The sequence below is a fragment of the Perognathus longimembris genome, chromosome 20 (genome assembly GCF_023159225.1).
Source record: "Perognathus longimembris pacificus isolate PPM17 chromosome 20, ASM2315922v1, whole genome shotgun sequence".
Classification (NCBI taxonomy): Eukaryota; Metazoa; Chordata; class Mammalia; order Rodentia; family Heteromyidae; genus Perognathus; species Perognathus longimembris.
Genome location: NC_063180.1, coordinates 33,443,435 through 33,462,934, shown reverse-complemented (window position 1 = coordinate 33,462,934; position 19,500 = coordinate 33,443,435). Strand labels below are relative to the sequence as shown.

Sequence of the window (19,500 nt, the reverse complement as noted above, 5' to 3'; positions counted from 1 at the left end):
AATGAATGTGAGGAGAAAGAGCGAGGCAGTCAGACACAGAGACACAGAGAGATAGATACAGAGACAAACAGAGAGGCAAAGACACACAGAGAGAAACACACACAGAGGGAGGGAGGGAGAAGTAAAGGACCAGCTTTTCTCCTCTGTATTTATTTCCAAGTTTCCTAATGTGCCGAGGTCTTGATTTCGAAAGACATACTTAACTGAGCAAGCAATTCGAAAATAAAGGTAGATCCGACACCATCTTCCTATATGTTAGTGACTAAGTTGACTCTTTCCAATAAATCAAATTGTAGGCTTCATGGAAGAGGTATTCTTGAACTCTCCTGTAATATAATAATATTTGTAGAATCAGGCAAACATATATATAGAGAGAATATACATATATATACTCATATATACACTCTGATATATAGAGTATATATGCATGTATATGTATATACATGCACACATATATGTGTACGTAAGTGTATATATGTGTGTGTGTATATGTATATATACATATATATGCAGGACAGAGGAAATGGTCTGGTATTTAAAGCTGTAGAGGTTGAATGAGGCACTATCTGGATACAGGTAATAGATACCTGGGTACGTCATCTGGGGCAGGTCTTGCAAGTAATCTGCGGCTTGTCAGTCCCAGAGGTGTCCTGTACTGAAAGATAGAAGAGAGAATAAGGAATGGATTTTGGAGGAACAGTAATAAAGGTGGCTACCTGTTGATTTTGACTTCCCTGTATCCATCCTACATGCCACAGTGCTTCAGTTTTCTTCTAAACACTCAGCCTCCCTCACTTTGTCATCTCAAGGACTTCAAGTGTAAAAGGCACCTTTTTTTTTGGCTCAGTGAGTAGATGTATGACCCATACCTGACCAAACAGTCAGAATGCCCTTAGAAATCTTCCTCTTCTCATCAGCCAAGTGGACCATTGACGTCTTCTCTCTTCTTACTTCATTGAAGGTACAGAATTGATAGATACATATACATATATATTCTACATATATCAGAGTATCAGAGTATATACATATATAAGAGTATATATATTCTCTCTATATATACGTATATACATATATATATCTGCCTGATTCTACAAATATTATTATATTACAAGAGAGTTCAAGAATATGTCTTCCATGAAGCCTACAATTTGATTTATTGGAAAGAGTCAACTTAGTCACCAACCCATGGGAAGATGGTGCTGGATCTACCTTTATTTTGTCATTAGATGGAAGAGCTTTCTGAGAAAGCTAAAACAGTAGAAAAAAGTAGATGGTCCGCAAGAAGAGGAAGATTTCTAAGGGCATTCTGACTTGCTTGAAATCTATGTCTAGACTTAACTTTTCTCCTCTCTCTCTCTCTCTCTCTCTCTCTCTCTGTCACCAGAGAAAGTAATGGTTTTGGATACATATAACTTATTAGGAACTAACTCAGGCAGCTAAAATGTATAAATAGTCCTTGGAACACCAAATCAAAAATCCCTGTGGCACTGCTAAAGATTTGGGAGCTCTTCAGATGGTTGAAAGAATAAGAGCCAACACCTACTATACTTGTTCTTAGTGCCAGATACTGCTCTAAGGGCCTTTGCATGTATTTTGCCATTCCACTAACATTGACTATGTGGGTTGGACACTAATCTTATTTTATTTTCTGGATGAAGACAGCAATGAATGCACATAGGGAGGGAGAGGTTCAGTGATGGCTCTTGTGTCTCCAAGATGGTTCCAATGAAACTTGCTCCCTGGTATTTTAATTTATGTCCATAATTCATTCTCTCCCCTCCAGTGATCATGTGTGTGTGGGGGGAGGGGGAGGGACTAGATTGTAAGTGTAGTGTGGCTTCCACTTGCACACACAAAAAATTTTAGGGTGTTAAAAAAAACAAAACAGATCCTCTTAATCAAATAACACTTCCTAGAAGCTTAAAGGTGTCTCTTAGCGAAGCCAAAGTTGAGAAATGCCTAAATTTGAGACATAGAAGACGAGACCAAGCTAGCTATTTTTTTTTTTAAATGCAAGGTTTTGCTAGCCCTAGTTGGTAATGCTCACGGAATCTGCAGGAGGAAGGCAACACAGAATAAAATATTTCTTTAATTCATTGATATGCGCAGTACTTCCTGAAACTAAGCTGGAAGGAAAGTACTTGAAGAAAAGCTGGCTTAAGCTGGGCAGAAATTGTAAAAGGTAACAAGTTCTATGCAAATAATGGCTTTGCTCCTTTAGTTGTGCAAACACTGTGCAGTTTTAGAAAAATAACGAAGTCAAGATGAAAATAAACATCTTAAAAAACTTGCCCATGAAAATCTGGGCTGAGGCCTCACCTGAGTTGCTAGAGTTTGTTTCCATTAAAACAGTGTTTAAGGCTCAAAAAACATGGTGCTTCTCTAACTCCAGTTTCAGAAACCTACTATTATAAATAATTGGGGATAATTACCACAGCAGCTGAATAAACTGGAAAAGGCTGGGCAGAGAGAGGAAAGCAATAGGAGGAAATACATGTGCAGTACTTGAGCCAGCTCATAAATCTCTCTGGAAGCAGAGTTAGCAGACCCCATCTTCTCCTAGCTGGAACCTACACTTTGAGTAAACCCTAAACCAAGCCTTGCCTGCCTGATTAAAAAATAATAACAATGTTAAGTCAAAAGTTGCTTCAAGAAAACAAAGAAGGACTCAGAATTTCTGAATCTTTTGTCCCCCCTCCCCACCCACCAAATCAAATCCTTTAAATAGAGTCTGACAAATATGGAAATAATAAAGGAGGGTGAAGATGTTGAAGTGGTAACACAGATCAAGATGCATTGTACACACACACTGCTTTGTTAAAAGGACAAAAAATTAAATATATAATCTAAAATTAAGATAATTAAGGAAAAGGGTGGGTTAGGGGAGGTGGGTGAGAATGTTGAAAGGGGTGACATTGATCAAGATGCATTGTATTAGTAAACGGCTTTGGTGAATGGCAACTCCTTCTCACAGCTACTTAAAGATCATAAAAATACTTAAAAAAAAAACAAACCCCAAAACAAAAAACCAACCAAATGGAGACAACTTCCTCTGAGGTCTATTCCAAAGCTTCTCCCATCTAGCTAGCCGCTCCTAACCCTACTACCCTTGGAAATAGATTGACTTTAGAAGGTTGATGTAATTTCACAGGCAGCCTTGAAGCAAACCTATGGCTGGAAAGGTTGTTACAGAGAAAAGCAAGGGTTTCAGAAATTAAATAAGTTGTTCCATCAATCAGTGGTACCTCTGGCATATATTCATTAAAGCCTGGGAGGCCTCTGGGGAGAGGAAACCCAGTGGCTTGTGGGTAGGATTGATGGGCTGAGATTTGGAATGAGGGCAGTGGTTCAGTTGAGATTACACCAAGCAAGAAGTAAAAGTGGTCACTATTCCTATCACAAAAGCAATCAGAGGTCCACCTTCGAAGGGAGAGGAGCCCCGGGGGCAAGTTCATCCCAGCACTTCTCTTTCAAAAGGAGACATTTCAGGAATTGTGAGCCTCCAGAAACATTGTGTGTTCTTCCAACTGTGTTGATGTGCGTATGCATGCGTGCGTGTGTGTTTATTTGCTCTGGTATTGTCAGGTATTCTGGGATCTGGGGTTTAGCCTTGTTATGTTTTTAGGTATTAAAACCTGTGTAACTCAATTAGAGGCAGGTGAACTGGAAAGGTACAAAATCCTACCATTGCTGGATAAAACCCTGATATATTTGCTGACTGGCAAACTCACTCAGGGAAAGTAAGAAAATAATGAAACTGTAAAATCTCTTTCCATGAAAGGGGGAACCCTCTGTAGAGATTTTTGGGGGGCATGCCAAAGAACAAATCTCTCTCTCTTTCTTTTTTAATGCTGGTCCTGGGGCTTGAACTCTGGGCTTGGGTGCTATCTCTAAGCTCCTTTTGCTCAAGGCTAGCATTGTATCACTTGAGTCACAGTACCACTTCCGGCTTTTTTCTGTGATTAATGGGAGATGAGTCTCATGGACTTTCCTTCTCAGGCTGGCTTCAAACCATGATCTTCAAATCTCACCCTCCTGAGTAGCTAGGATTACAGGCATGTGGCTACTACCACCTGGTGGAACAACAAACCTTTAGTATTAAGGATACTTAGTTTCAAGGTGCCTTCTGTAGTAGTTCTTTCTGTTTAAATTCATTCATAGAGAACATTTATTGAGACTATTCTGTGTACTTGGTACTATGAGAGGGGCAGAAGAAATGCAGAGTTACAAAACTGATGTCAGTAGGTTCTTGTGGTAGTGGAGAGATAACCAAAACACCCATGCAAAATAATAAGATACTTTCAGACTGGGGGAATGCTATCAAAATGAAGTAATACAAAAGAGAAAGACCAGGGGAGAATAAAATTTAAAAAGAAAAAAAATTTTTTGACTTGAATTTGAATTCAGGGCCTCATGTTCTACCACTTTTGCTTACTCGTGGCTGGCACTCTACTATTTGAGCCACACCTCCAGTCTGGCTTTTTGCTGTTTGATTGGAGATGGAATCTCCTAGACTTTTCTGCCCCCAGGTTACCTTTGAATTGCTGTCCTCTAGGTCTTACCCTCCAAAGTTGTGAGGCTTATAGGTATGAGCCACCAGCACTGGCTTTTTGTTTTTAATGAGGCTGTGATATGAACACACAACAATTAACATGCAATAATTATGTACATTTTTTGCAGAATACAGTACGATGGGTTCAATGCATTTATAGAACTGTGCCATAATTAATATTAATCATTAGCATTTTCATTTCTTTATTGTTTTCTTATGTTCAGAGATGAGCTCCGTCATGTCATTCTTCTCAACTATGTTATAGGTTGTAGGTGTTAGTTGCCTTACTTTGTGTGTAACACTAGATAGAACTTATTGTCACCCCCCCTTTTTTTTTGGCCAGTTCTGGAGCTTGAACTCAGGGCCTGAGCACTATCCCTGCCTTCTTTTTTTGTTCAAGGCTAGCACTCTGCCAACTTGAACTACAGTGTCACTTCTGGCCTTTTCCGTATATGTGGTGCTGAGGAATGGAACCTAGGGCTTCATGTATATGAGGCAAGCACTCTTGCCACTAAGCCATATTCCCAGCCCCTTGAACTGTGTTTTGGTAGAGGTTGTGCAACATCCTCTATTCTACATCCCTTGCTTCTTTCCAGCTTTCAGCAATCACTAACAACATATGAGAGAGAACATGTGCTACTTGACATTTGGTACATGGCTTATTGTACTAAATACTGCAAATTTCATTATTTTTATGGCCATGTAATATTCCATTGCATATCTATATCATCTACCACATTATCTTTCTCCAATTATCTGTTGATGGACAACTAGGTTTAGTCCATCTCTTGGCTATTGTGAACAGTGCTGCAATAAACATGGGCATGCAGCTATCTCTTTGGAATGTTAAACTCATTTCCTTTGGATATATGCCCAGAAATGGAACAGCTGGACCATATGGCAGATCTATTTTTAGGGTTTTTTTTTTCTTTGTTGGTCCTGGAGCTTGAACTCAGGGCTTGGGTGCTGTCCTTGAAGCTTTTTCACTCAAGGCTAGTACTTAACACTTTGAGCCACACTGAAACTTCTGGTTTTCTGGTAGTTTGTTGGAGATAAGAGGTCTCATGGACTTTCCTGCCTTGACTGGCTTTGAACTGCAATCCTCAGATCTCAGCTTCCTGTGTACTAGGATGACAGGAGTCATACAGCCCGGATACCAGGCTTTAAGCTGATACTCTTACCATGCTTCCTGTTCTGATTTTTGCTGGTTATTTTATAGATAAACAGTTGCTTTCTGTCTGGACATGTGTGTGTGGAATCCACACATGAGGCTTTACAGTAGCTAGGACAGCAGACCTGAGCCACAAAGTCCAGCTCTCCTATGAGGTCTTTCAAATTATTTTCTGTGTAGGCTGGCCTTGAACAGTGATTCCCAACAATTTCCTCCTCCGAACTAAGTAGGATGTGAAGAATATCCATTCTATTCTTCATAATGGCTATACTGACATGTCTGTAAGTGTGAATTATTAGCTGGCTGCCAGTAGCTCATGTCTGTAATCCTAGCTGGTCAGGAGGCTGAGATGTGAGGATGGTGGTTCAAAGCCAATCTTTGTAAGAAAGTCCATGAGACTCTTATTTCCAATTATCCAGCAAAAAGCCAGAAGTGGAGCTATGGCTAAAATGGTAAAGCCCCAATTTTGTGTGAAAAAGCTAAGGGACAGTGCTTAGACACTGAATTCAAGACCCAGTTCCAGCACAAAAAAGACACTTAAAATGAGTGAAGGGCACTTATCTTCAACATACTGATGTATGAAGTGATTTAAATTTTTTTTTCATGATAAAGGTTTCTTCTTGTTCCTCCCTAGACAATAATCTCCTTCTAGATAGATATTCAATCTTGAATGACATATCAAGTCCCTCCATTTTCCACTTAAAATTTCTTCTCTCTTTCTCACACATACATATGTGTACACACAGTTTTCTTTTTAATCTAAGTAGTGGCACTTGAGTAATAATGGATTTTACACCATAGGCAAGTTTCTCGCTAATACAGATTAAAACGTACGTGCAACTATCGAAGTTTCTTCACCTCCCAACTAATCTCCGGGCCCACCACGGGCACACAGCTATGCATTTTGTTTCTCGGAAGCCACTGGATGATTTCTGAGGTCCTTTGCTACCCTCAGCCTATGATTTTGCGGTGATCAAATAGCCAGTTCACGGAGTGGACCATCCGATCTCGACACTGTGGCTTCCATCCACCCAGCACCTGTGAGTACCTAGCACTGAATCTCCAGCTCTGTGGACACGAAGACCCCACTTCCTGATTTGAAATGTGTGTGTGTGTGTGTGTGTGTGTGTGTGTGTGTGTGCATAAACCAGTAAATCAGACCAGTAAATTATTGCAGCGTGTACTAAGGGCTGAGGCTCAGGTAAACACCGGGCGGGCAAAGGAAGGGTGGTTTCCGGAGCTGGGGTGGAGAGGAGAAGGTGGGTGGGCATTTTCCCCATGCAGCTGCTGCCAGCCATCCGACTTAGATGGCTTTGCAGCCGCCAGGCAGCTGCAGCGGTGGACCTCAGCCTTCCTTAGCAACCTAAGCACACTGCTCACAAGTCTTCCTACTGGTTGTCAGGAGTTTGATGGACAGCGAAGCTGCGCAATCCAGGCTGTGCGCCCTGCCCCCCCGCCTGGGCGCGTAGACCTTACGGCCCTCCCTGTCTGCCCCGCCCACCCCCAGGCGGCTCGCGGCGCATGCGCGGGCGGGCGGGGGCGCGCGCGCGCGAGCGAGCGGGCCGGGCGCGGGCTGTGTGCGGGGCCAGCGCCGAGCGGGAGCAGCGGCAGGGAAGCTCCTGGGCTCGGTGGAGACCGCCGTGCCCGCTTGTCGCCTCGGTCTTCACGGCTGCCGGGAGGAAGCGGCTGTCTGCTCCTTGTCCTTCTCCGCGGCGTCGGCGCGAGGCTGTTCCGGCTCGGCCCGCGGGGAGCCCCGGGAGCCGCACGGTGAGGCGCGCGCGGCCGCTCCTGGCGGACGGAGTTGGGGGAAGTTTTGAGGCGGGGTCGGGGCGGGGACGATGGAGGGGGCGAGCCAGGGCGGACGCCTCGGGCGCCTTGTCCGCCTCGCTCCCGGGGGCCCGGCGCTGGGGGGCGGCCGGCTGGGTCTCCTGAGGTGCCGGGGGTGGGGTGGGGTGCTCGCCCGGATTGCCTCAGTTTCCCTCTTCTGAGGGGGACGGGTGACGGACCGCCGTCCAGTGGGTCGCGCTGGGTGGTTGGCGTCTGTGGCGGCGGGACGGGGGTTCAGGTGGTGAGGACCGCCGAGGGTCGCCGCCCGCCTCCGGGGGCTTCTCCGGGGCCGCGACGGGGACGAGGCGCGGGCCCACCCCCCCGGAGCGCTCTGCGCGTGCGCGCGCCCCGGGCACAGAGCGAGAGAGCGAGCGAATGGCCGGAGCCGGCCCGCCACGGGCCCCCGGCCACCCAGCGACCGGCCCCCTCCATGCAGCTGCACCCGGAGGCTTTGTTTGTTTTGGTGTTTTGTGTTTTTTTTTTGCGAGACGCTTTTTGTTGTTGTTGTGGTGAGCTTTGGAAATAATGTGGACTCCTACCACTCCCCCTCCCCCCCGGTCTCTTTTTGTCCATTAAGAAAAGTTGATGCTTTTTGTTCGTATTTAGAAGTTTGTTTTGAAAGTCCTGTTTACAGCAGGGCGATTGGGGATCACATTAAAGTGTCTCCATTCCACAGCGAGCTCTGGAAATTTCACAATGAAAGTTGGATTGAGCATTATTTCAGCGCCAGTTCTTTGCCCTTTCCACAACTTCTTTTGAGAGTTTGTTGCCTCGGGCACATACAAAGTGTAAAATAGGGTGCTCTTTCTTTTTTTTTTTTTTTTTTCGAGTTTGTGTGTGTTACCCCTCTGTCCTTTGCCCTAGCCCCATTTTATTTTTAGAAGCAGCTGTAGACTTAGTTTTGTTGCTATTGTTGTGTGTTTGTGATGCCCAGATCCGGACAAATGCTCCAGTTTTGGAAAGTTCGTTGTTTTCTAAGTTTGTAAAGGAGCTGAGATCAGTTGAGATAACTCAGTGCAACTGGTCTCTCGTTGAGTTTTGTGTGTTCTCATCCCACCGAGTTTGGTGCATAGGGCTTGTAATAAGAGAGTAATTCTGCTTAAATTCCTCTGGGTAGGACTGACTTAAGTATCTGTCATCATAGTGGAACAAAATGACCAAAGCATCGTTTAATATTAACCAGTCATATCCTTTTGCCATCTCTAAAATTAAAGAGGAAAATTTAACAAATACTGTGTGTGCTGTTTTGATTTCTCATGCTGTGGAGCCTTAGGGTTGGTCTGCTTTAGTTGGCCGTGCTTGAAAACCAGCTTTCTTCACCTGATTTGGCTGTTAGGGCATAAGATTGAGTAGTCACAGTCTTTGCTCTTCGCCTTCCTTTTCTGGTTTGATATTTTTGTGTGATTGTGTGGGAAGGAAGAGAGGTTGACAGGGGCTGAAAGGAGTTGCCTGGGAGAGACACAATGTAAACAAACACCAAATACTCCTTACAAAATAATGTGACAAGTACACACCAGTTGGTTTCCTTCTCTGGGCTTTTGTTTTAGGGTTTCTCACTGTTCATTTGTTTGCCTGAGTAAATGTAACTGTGTGTGTAGTATAAGTGGACTCAGGTAGGCTTTTAACTCCTTAAGGGCAGTGTTGGAGTTTTTTATTTCCATATGTGTACTGTTTTTGCTGGAAAAGGCTTAACACAGAGGCAGTGGACAGCTTGGTTTTGAATTGCTCATTAGGCACTCACTCTGATGCTTGAGTTGTACCTCTAGCTCTTTGTACTCTGGTTTTATTTGAGATAGGGTCTCAGTTTTTGCCCAAGCTGTTCTGGACCACAGTATAGTTCCTGCTCTCGGTGGGATGATAGACAAGAGTCATCCCCAATTCCCTAACTCCCTCTAGCCCTTTCAACATGTTCCACTGAGATAAGTGTCTCTCTTTTATTTCTGGGCAGGCCTTGACTTCTATCTTTTGCATTTCTACTTTCCACCTAGATTGGAGGACAGGCTCCCATCAAAAGCAGCTATTTGTTGAGATAGGGGGTCTTTGCAAACTTTTTTTGCCCCAGAGTGGCCTTGATCCTCACTCCTCTTGATCTCGCTGGTGAAATCATTTTTAATGGCTACTGGTTGTGTCTATGGAAGAGAGCCATTAACTCTGGGAGCTTTTATAAAAAAAAAAAAAAACTCGAAAAAACAAAACACTTCAATTATACATGTAGGATGAAATTTAATCTACTGTAGAAAGATTTATAGACGACTCTTTCCACTTCCCTTTTGGTATTATTATTATTTTTTTAACCAGGCTGGCTTGGAACTCAAGATCTTCCTATTTTAGCTTCTGAGTGCTTGGATTACAGGTGTATAAATATGCCTGCTGGTTTCTCTAATGTATTTGCTATTGAAAAGAATTGGGGTTTAGATTGGGCATTGTTTTCAAAAAGATTTCAATTTAGAGCCCTCCCCTTCCTTGGTAGAATTATTGAAACTGCTGGACAAAACCATTCATGACTTTGCTCATTCTTTTGTTGTGAAAACTGGGTGGAAACAGGTTAGAAGGGCACACTTTGGAGCTGAGTAAATCTGAGTTCAGATCATTAGGTTTCCTTTGGTATCCTTGAGCACATCACTTAATTGGACACCTTACTTCCTATGTGGAAGAGATCGTAACATACTTGACAGTGTTCTTATGAATGAGTGAAACTATGTGATATCCAGTAGTCCAGTGCCAAGCCTTAACATTAAGCAGTGGCTGTCTTATGACGGCTCTAAGGATAATTTTGATGAATTTGTTTTACGAGACTTTAATCTGTTCTTGAAAGTGATGCTTCTAGGTGCTGATGGCTCACACCTGTTATCCTAGCTATGCAGGGTGTTGAGATCTGAGGCTCAAGCTTCAAAGCCAGGCCAGAAAGTCCATGAGACTCTTACCTCCAATTAACCACCAGAAAACTGGAAATGGAGCCATGGTTTAAGTGGTAGTGCATTAGCCTTGAGCAAAAGAAGCTATGGGACAGTGCCTAGGCTGTGAGTTCAAGCAGTAGGACTGGCATCCTTCTCCCCCGCCCCCACATACACAAAAAGAAAAAAGATGCTTCTGAAGATAGCAGTTTAGTTTTTCCGAAAGGACTTATTCTTGCAGGTTTTTCTTTGTTGTTGTTGTTTAAATGATGCTATCTGAACTGAAGGATAAAAGAAACAATAATGGCTTTATCTTTTTAATCACCTCTTTGTCTTTGGGACTTGCAGAGTTGTTTGGTAGGATAGGTTTCTGTATGATTATGGTTTGGGAATTAGTGATAAATGGATGTTTTCCATTCTTCCTGTTTGGTTTTGTTTTTGTTGCCAGTCCAGGGCCTTGAACTCAGGGCTTGAGCACTATCCCTGGCTTCTTTTTTGCTCAAGGCTAGCACCCTGCTACTTGAGCCACAGTGCCACTTCCAGCTTTTTTCTATATATGTGGTGCTGAGGAATCGAACCCAGGGCTTCATGTGTACTAGGCGAGCACTTTACCACTAGGCCATATTCCCAGCCCTGTTTTCCATTCTTAAAATAGAGTATTAAAGTTGCCTAGTTGCAACTTCATCTTACTGTTAGAGTGCACAATGTAAATTTGAGCAAATCCACTTCGGGAGAGCAAAGATTTCAATCAGTTATACCAACTCAATTTAGAATATTTTAAATACAAGATAGAGTAGATAACGTTTTAAAACTATTTACCTGTAAAATCTGTTTCTATATATTGAGTGTATTTGCAAAATGAGGGTAGAAATATTTGTGACACATGAGCAAATTTAGCCTTGATGCTTTCTTCTTTTAAAGTTAAGTTTTAAATACACATAGTGTTGAGCTTTAGTTATTACTGATGAGAATTGGCATCTAATTTGAAGTAGTGTCCTCTCATCATCCCTCCATCCCCCACTGTGTTCCCCCTGTAAATGGGGAGAGAGGAGGGTGCTGCAAATGGAAAGAAATTTGTTTTATGCTCTTGTCTTTGGGTTTTTAGGCTTCTAGCTCACTGTTGGGTTGACTGGGACATGAAAAGTATACCAAATCCATTTTTGTCAGTCATTCTCTGAGGATGGACCCAGCAGATCAATACTGAAAGAATGAATATTTGTTTTGGGCAGTGGGGTGCTTTTGTTCTTTACCTCTTCAGAGCTGACTTCAGTATCTGGAGAAGTGGATATTAGTGTGTGTGTGCGTGCGTAAGAGAGATGTGGATGCTCAGTTGGGAGAGGATGAAAAATTGTGAGGTGTTCAACTTTTATAGCATTCTGTGGCTTTTTAAGTGGAAACAGATGCTTTTGTATTTTTGCCTTCAGATCAGCTTAAATTGTCTGTAGGATTAGCCTATGCCACCCAAGTTGATGAGTTATTCCTAAATGGTTAGGAATCAATTAAATAGGGCACAGGATAATTAATCGGCCTTCTTGAACTAAAGATGTAGAGTTAGAGAAAAGACCTTTGGAGTTAACTGACTTTCACTGAAGCAGAGAGAGTTTTCTGATGGTGATTTCCATCTGTGAAAAGCCGGTGGAGCCACAGGATCTGACTTCATATCCAGACACTGCCATTTATCGGTTGTGTGATCTTGAGCAAACTCCTTTATCTGTCTCGAGAGTTAGTACCCTTGCTTTTAAAATAAAAAGTTTAATAATATCCTTAACCTGCCTCCTACATATTACATATACCTAGAAGCACATGCGATAAAGTTCTTTATTAAGGCTGTGTGGTGCTGCTGGCTTAGCTAAAACTCAAATCCTAGTCTAAAAGAGGAAAACACTCAAATCATTTCGTTTTCTTTTATAGGAGGTGATGAAAATGCTATAGCATTTTTATTGTCATTCCTCTCACTTGGGAAATGGATATTTTTGGCTCTTCTCACATTAACCTTTTACAACCTATTTGTCATGGGATAGCTTTTAAGCTGAATAAATTCTGGCTCACAATATTGTGGACTCATAGGAACTTATTGGATGTTAGTGTTTAAGTCAGGTGAAACACAACGAACAAGGAACAAACAATGTCAGAGTATTTCTGAACACTACTCAGGAGGCCAGTGAAGATCACCAGTCTTTGCTATCCATGGAATTGTCATGTGGAATTGCCATGTACACTTTAAACACAAGTTTATTGAGATAGTAATTTTTTGGGGGGCCCGTTCTGGGGCTTGAGCTCTGGGCCTGGGTGCCATCCCTGGGCTTGTTTGCTCAAGGTAAGTGTTCTACCACTTGAGCCAGTGCCACTTCTGGCTTTTTTTTTTTTGAGTAGTTTATTGCAGATAAGAGTCTCATGGAGTTTCCTGCCTGGACTGGCTTCAAACCATAATCCTCAGATCTCAGCTTCCTGAGTAGCTAGGATTCCAGGCATGAGCCACTAACACCCCACCCAGTTATTTTTACAATTTCATATTATTATAAAGGTTATATACAGAGAGGTTACAGTTATATTGAGATATTGTTAAATATGGAAAAAGCATATGGAGTGAATGAGTTTTGACAAAAATATTCTTGTTTCTAAGTTAACAGCACAGACTATATGCTATTTGTCTCACTTCATCCAGTGCCCTGCCCCTATCTGGTCAGTCTATTACTTAACTATTACCACAGCCTGCCTCACTGTAAGCAGCTGCTAGGGTGGCCCACTTTCGGGTTTGAGGCTCCTCTGAGCCTCAGCCCACTTCCCAGTTCGAGGATCCTATGAACTCCCTCCTTCTCTCCCACCCTCCCTCCCACCCTCCATCCCTCCCTCCTTCCCTTCCTTCCTTCCTTCCTTCCTTCCTTCCTTCCTTCCTTCCTTCCTTCCTTCCTTCCTTCCTTCCTTCCTTCCTTCCTTCCTTCCTTCCTTCCTTCCTTCCTTCTCAGAAGAGCCTCAGACCCGGAAGTGGGCTGAGGGTCAAAGTGGTAGAGCACTAGGTAGTCTTAAGCCAAAGTACTTAAAACTTATGACTAACAACAACAACAAAAGATTTCAAATTTATTCAACAGGTCTGGGAATGTGGCTTAGCATGCACAAAGCCCTGGGTTCTATTCTTCAGTGCCACATAAACAGAAAAAAACTGGAAGTGGCTCTGTGGCTCTAGTGGTAGTGCTGGCCTAGAGCAAAAGAAACTCAAGGACAGTTCCCAGGCCCTGAGTTCAAGTCCCAGGAATGGCAAAAAAATATCCATCACTATTTAAAAAAAAAATTCATCACTATTTTCTTTTTTTCCTTCTCTAAGTAGTCCCTTCGTTTGGTTCATGTTCTGTGTCTGTCAGTCTGTGGCTTTGATATTTGTGAGTTTTTCATCTATGGATTCAACCAACTGCTAATTGGAAATAGAGAGAAAAATCCAATACAGCAAAAGTACTGAAAATAATCAACAACTTTATGTAACATTTACATTGTACTTGGTCTTATAAGTGTTATGGGGTTCAGGGGAGGAGATTCCATGTCCCTCCAAGAGTCCACCATTCAGAGACAGTCTCAAGCAAAAAGATGGATTTATTGGGGAAGCAAAAAGTGAACTGACCCACCAGGGACGCAGCACAGACCTGGGAGCTAACACCGTGACCCTGAGCAGTCCTCAAATTGGGGTTTATAAAGGTAAAGCGTAGCACATATGTTGGGGGTTGACACAGAGGGTAGAGCAAGCAACAACGAGTTAAGCAAACCATTTACTGAAGCAGAATTTTGGGGTCAGGTTAAAGCAGAATTTTGGGGTCAGGTTGACCTAATCTCCCCCCAACATTTCCTACCATGTTTCCATAGTCAAGATGGAGTCAGCTGAACTCCCTACAATAATAAGTAGTCAAGAAGTGACTTAGAGTAAAATACTGCTACTTTTTAATAAGGTACTTCAGGGCTGGGGATATAGCCTAGTGGCAAGAGTGCCTGCCTCGGATACATGAGGCCCTAGGTTCGGTTCCCCAGCACCACATATACAGAAAACGGCCAGAAGCGGCGCTGTGGCTCAAGTGGCAGAGTGCTAGCCTTGAGCGGGAAGAAGCCAGGGACAGTGCTCAGGCCCTGAGTCCAAGGCCCAGGACTGGCCAAAAAAAAAAAAAAAAAAAAAAAAAAAATAAGGTACTTCAACATTTTTTCTTAGTCCACTGATTCCTGAAACCAATCTCTATAGATTCCAAGGGAAAACATACTACACAGTGGAAGCAAGCCCTCTTTCCCCCAGGAGTACAACAGGTAGTTTGTCATTAAGTTAAAAAGTTTGTATCTGGGGCTGGGGATATAGCCTAGTGGCAAGAGTGCCTGCCTCGGATACCCGAGGCCCTAGGTTGGATTCCCCAGCACCACATATGCAGAAAACGGCCAGAAGCGGCGCTGTGGCTCAAGTGGCAGAGTGCTAGCCTTGAGCGGGAAGAAGCCAGGGACAGTGCTCAGGCCCTGAGTCCAAGGCCCAGGACTGGCCAAAAAAAAAAAAAGAAAAAAGTTTGTATCTCAGGGCTAGGGATATGGCCTAGTGGCAAGAGTGCTTGTCTCGTATACATGAGGCCCTGGGTTCAATTCCCCAGTACCACATATATAGAAAATGGCCAGAAGTGGCGCTGTGGCTCAAGTGGCAGAGTGCTAGCCTTGAGCAAAAAGAAGCCAGGGACAGTGCTCAGGCCCTGAGTCCAAGCCCCAGTACTGGCCAAGAAAAAAAAAAGTTTATTTCTCAAAAAAAATTGATCAAAATTACCCTGTGATCTAGCAGTTCTACTAGGTATATGCTCAAAGGAATTGAAAGCAGAGCCTCATAGGGACATTTTGAATATCAGTGTTTGTTCACAGCATTTATTATTATTTTAATAAAATTTAGAAGCCAGTTAGCCAAAAGAAAAAAGGAACCAGTTGCCCATTGATGAATGAATGAATGCATAGACAAAATGTGGTATGTACATACACTGAAATGTTATTAATCAGCCAGATGCTGGTGGCTCACGCCTATAATCCTAGCTACTCTGGAGGCTGAGATCTAAGGATTGTGGTTCAGAAGCAGCAATTGTAAGAGATAAAAGATGTTTTCTAAGAAGTAAACTCACTAAAAGAATGATGATATGTTTATTGTGTGCCTGTTGTATAATTGATTTATCTTAATTCCTTAAAATAACTCTGTAGGTATTATTTTCTTCAGTATGAAAAGAATGAACGAGGAGTCAGAGATTTAGTTTGCTTCTCTCTGCTCAGTAAACGACGACTTTCTTCTAGGACTTTGTGACTGTAAACATACTCTAGTTTTATTGTATATACCATAAATCACATTTTTTTCACTGTGATATAATTATATCTGAAGTAGCCAGCTTACAATTTTAGCCTGTCCTTGTTGTAAATAGAAAACCACTGTGGTCTTTTTTTAAAGGTTTTTCCTAGAATTTGTAAAACCATGATAGGCTGCCATGTGTGTGCCTTGAAAGTAGCAGAAACTTGCCAGTGGACTTGTGTTTTCCCTCACAGGCAGGGGGCTTTGTGGATGGAAATTAATAATTAACATTTATACCCTTGTTCACATCTTCAAAGTGTTTTACAGTTTATGTTTAACCTATATTGGAAGTTGAAAAACCAGGTTTTTTTAGGTTCTTTTTAGCAGCTCTAAAGTGTTAGGGAGTAGTAAGCGAGAAAAGTGCTTGTGCTAGACAGCTTGCCTTAGGGACTCCGAGCTACTGGTCCACTTTAATTCACATCAGGCAAACTTTTTTTTTTTAACCTATCTTTCCCTCCCTCCTTCCTTCTCTCTCTCTCTTTCCTTCCCTCCTTTCTCTCCCCCTTTTTCTCCATTTTCTGCAAGGGAGTAGAATTATGTAGAGATTCTTTTTCTCTCTTTCTCTTTTTTTCTCGCCCTCCTTCATTTCCTTTGTATTATTTTTGTCTGTTGCCAGGGAGTGGAATTATGCAGACTGAACAAAGAACAAGGTGGAATGGTTGGGAAAAAAACACCTGGATGATTCAAAGTCTTGCAATGCAGTTTTCTTTTCTGTAGTCCTTGGAATGTGAATTGTCCTAATTCATTCCTGTGAGCCTTGAAGGACAGTACCTGATTGGGGCATACACTGATGCAAATGAATAGAACCATTATACATGCAAATTTCTTGGCAAATTTCTTTTTTACTCTAGGCATAGGAGATATAATTGTAACTTTGCTAGTCTTCTGACCCAAGTGTCAGTTGATTGATTATCTCTTTTCTCACCCCCTGTAAGATGGCTTTTTCTTAGCCAGGCTATGTAGTTGGAAGGAGCCATGGTCCCACTTCTGCTGTGTTCTTGTCACAATTAGCTGTGTGTGACCTTGGGCAGGCCAATACTTTCCTTCTGCCCTTGAATTCTTTTGTTCTGTGAAGTGGTATTTGTCAATGACTTACTTTTCATTCATTGTGGAGGGATGGCCAGAGTAAGATATAAAACCAAAAATTTAAGAAATAAGAATGGGACAGAGGATGTTTATATAATACTGAAGAGTCTTAAAAGTTTTAGTGGCTTCCTTCCTACTCTGCCTAGAATAGCTAATTAATTTTCTTACTAATGTTGCCAAACATTATTATTACTCTTTAAAACTTCTTTTTCTTATGCAGGGTAGTAAACAGGATCATTAGGTAAATATTGTGTCTGAGTGAGTTCCTAAAACAGGATATCCTTTTTATCATTGCTTATGGTGCCAACATTCAGGGGGACCTGTCTTTGAGTCTTTGTCTAGATAAACTTGCCAGGGAAACTTCAGATGTAATGGCAGAAAGAAAAATTTAGATTATTTGGCATGTATAATTACATTTTTTATGACTGAGTATTTGCTTTTTTAAAGGGGAGACATAAGGGGGCTGAGAATAAGGCCTAGTGATAGAGTGCTTGCTTGCCTCATATACATGAAGCCCTGGGTTTGATTTCTCAGCACCACATATATACAAAAAGCCAGAATTGGTGCTGTGGCTCAAGTGGTAGAGTGCTAGCCTTGACCAAAAAGAAAGCAGGGGCAGGGCTCAGGCCCTGAGTTCAAGCCCCAGGACTGGCCCCCCAAAAAATAAATAAATAAAAATAAGGGATACATAAGAATGACTTGGGAAAAATATGGCCTAAATTAATCTCCCCCTTCCATTTTCTCCCCTTTTCCCTTTTTTTCATATCTGAGTTTGAAAGTAAGATAAGTCACTTGAGGCTGGTGAACCCATTTTTCACATTAAATGCACCCAAGTTTAAGCTCTTCATCCTTTCTGTTTTTCCACAAAGATTTGTGGAAACCTGGAAGCAATGTTATTTAGCTGGACCTTAAATAATATGATACACAAACTCTGAATAGATGATATTGACCTATTTAGATATTTAAAGCCTCCCTTTCATTTGATGTGATATCTGAAGGTCACATTTGCTTGTCTTTTATTGCTAGGACAAATTAGGTATATAAATTAGATAAGACAGTTGTTTTCATTTGGGAAGCTAGCTGGTTGGTACAGTATCATAGTTATAGAAATAAATACTTTTTTAAAAAGATAATTTTCTAAGATAAATTATTGTTTTTCCTTTGTAGATAAAGAATTTAGGTGGCAGATGTGGTGTTTTTAGTCTTTGTCCATTTTCATTTCCTTTGCCCAGTTTGTTTAATAAGATTCACTTAATCAGACTGCTTATTATTGCATAGGTGTGGTAAGGTAGTAAATGTCACAGGTCTGTATTGACTCTTGGATTATCATCTCCTTGGGGGAAGGTTTTATCTGCTTTGTTCATCCATTGATGTATACCTACCACCCAGCATTGTGCGTGGCACACAACTGTGGCCTCTTGATTGAAAGATGAGTGGATTTTTGCCAACACTATATGTATATATAATTAAATCTAAAAACCTATCCTGATGAATTTTTCTTTCTTTAGCACCAGTTTTAGTTTGAGTTTGGTGACATTGAAGTATCTTTTTTGGAGGAAGAAAAAGACAATGTTAAATGGAACGTTTGTTACTGTTGCTCAACTCTGGTGGTAAAATTTGTTCAGCTCTTGCCTAGTTTTTATGTTTGGTCAGTGTAGGTCACTTTATAGCTTAACCTGCCTAGCAGGTCCTTGGTGTGTTGGCCTAAGGGATAACCTGCTGGCCTGCTTGAGGAACATAAAACTATATGTAAAAATAGAATTGTTTTGAAAACGTTAGAACACTAATACTTTTAATAATAGAATTGATTAATCACACACTGGAGAATTAAGATTTGCTACTTTGTACATGCATCATTTAAAAAGTATCAGCTTTATTTTGATAAAATCCAGATGCCACAAAATTTACCTATGCTTCATTTGAACATGTTTGTTTGAACATGTTCATCTTTTGGTATGATATTTATACTCTGATATGTAGCGCTATAAACCATGAGCTGGAGCATATGTTTCTGGGACACCAACCAGACAACTTTAGCGCAACGCAAGTAAGACCTTAGTGCTTATTTTCCTTTCAAAAGTGTAATTATAGAAACAACTGTAAACCTTGTATTAGGCACTTTTGTATGAAATTTGATGTTTCTGTGAAATTAGACATGGAAAATTAAAGCTGTACATGTCATCGATCTGTGCAGTTTTTGAGTCCTCCCTTTTGGAGACTTTTACCCCATGTGACTGTTTTCTCTTAAAAACTGGCACTAAAATGTTCTGATTTATAGGAAATTAGTTTGGATTTCATGTCAGTAGTGTTTTTCATCCCTTTCCCCCTCCTTACTGGTGCTTGAACTTAGGGCCTGGGTGCAGTCAGTCCCTGAGCTTTTGTGCTCAAGGCTAGTGCTCTACCACTTGAACCACAGCTCTGCTTCTGGCTTGTTTGGTATTTTTAATTGAAGATAAGGAGTCTCATAGACTTTCCTACCCTGGCTGACTTCAAACCGCCATCCTCATGTCTATGCTTCCTTAGTAGCTAGGATTACAAGCATGAGCCCCAAACGCCCAGCCCCCATAGGTTTTAATATTCTTCCCCCCCTTGAAGATTATATTTTTTGTTAAGAAATGCATTCCCCTTTTAC

The 19,500-nt window shown here is 41.8% G+C and overlaps 1 protein-coding gene across 4 annotated transcripts in view; it reads left to right on the top strand.

Moving 5' to 3' along the window:
- Positions 1-7,268: 7,268 nt before the first annotated feature.
- The window catches only part of Akap13 (A-kinase anchoring protein 13), a 181,892-nt gene continuing 169,660 nt past the window's right edge, over positions 7,269-19,500 (top strand). For all 4 annotated transcript variants that reach the window (XM_048368854.1, XM_048368855.1, XM_048368856.1 and 1 more), the window contains exon 1: positions 7,269-7,490. The gene's annotated coding sequence lies outside the window, so the exon portion shown is untranslated. The remainder of the gene's footprint in view (positions 7,491-19,500) is intronic.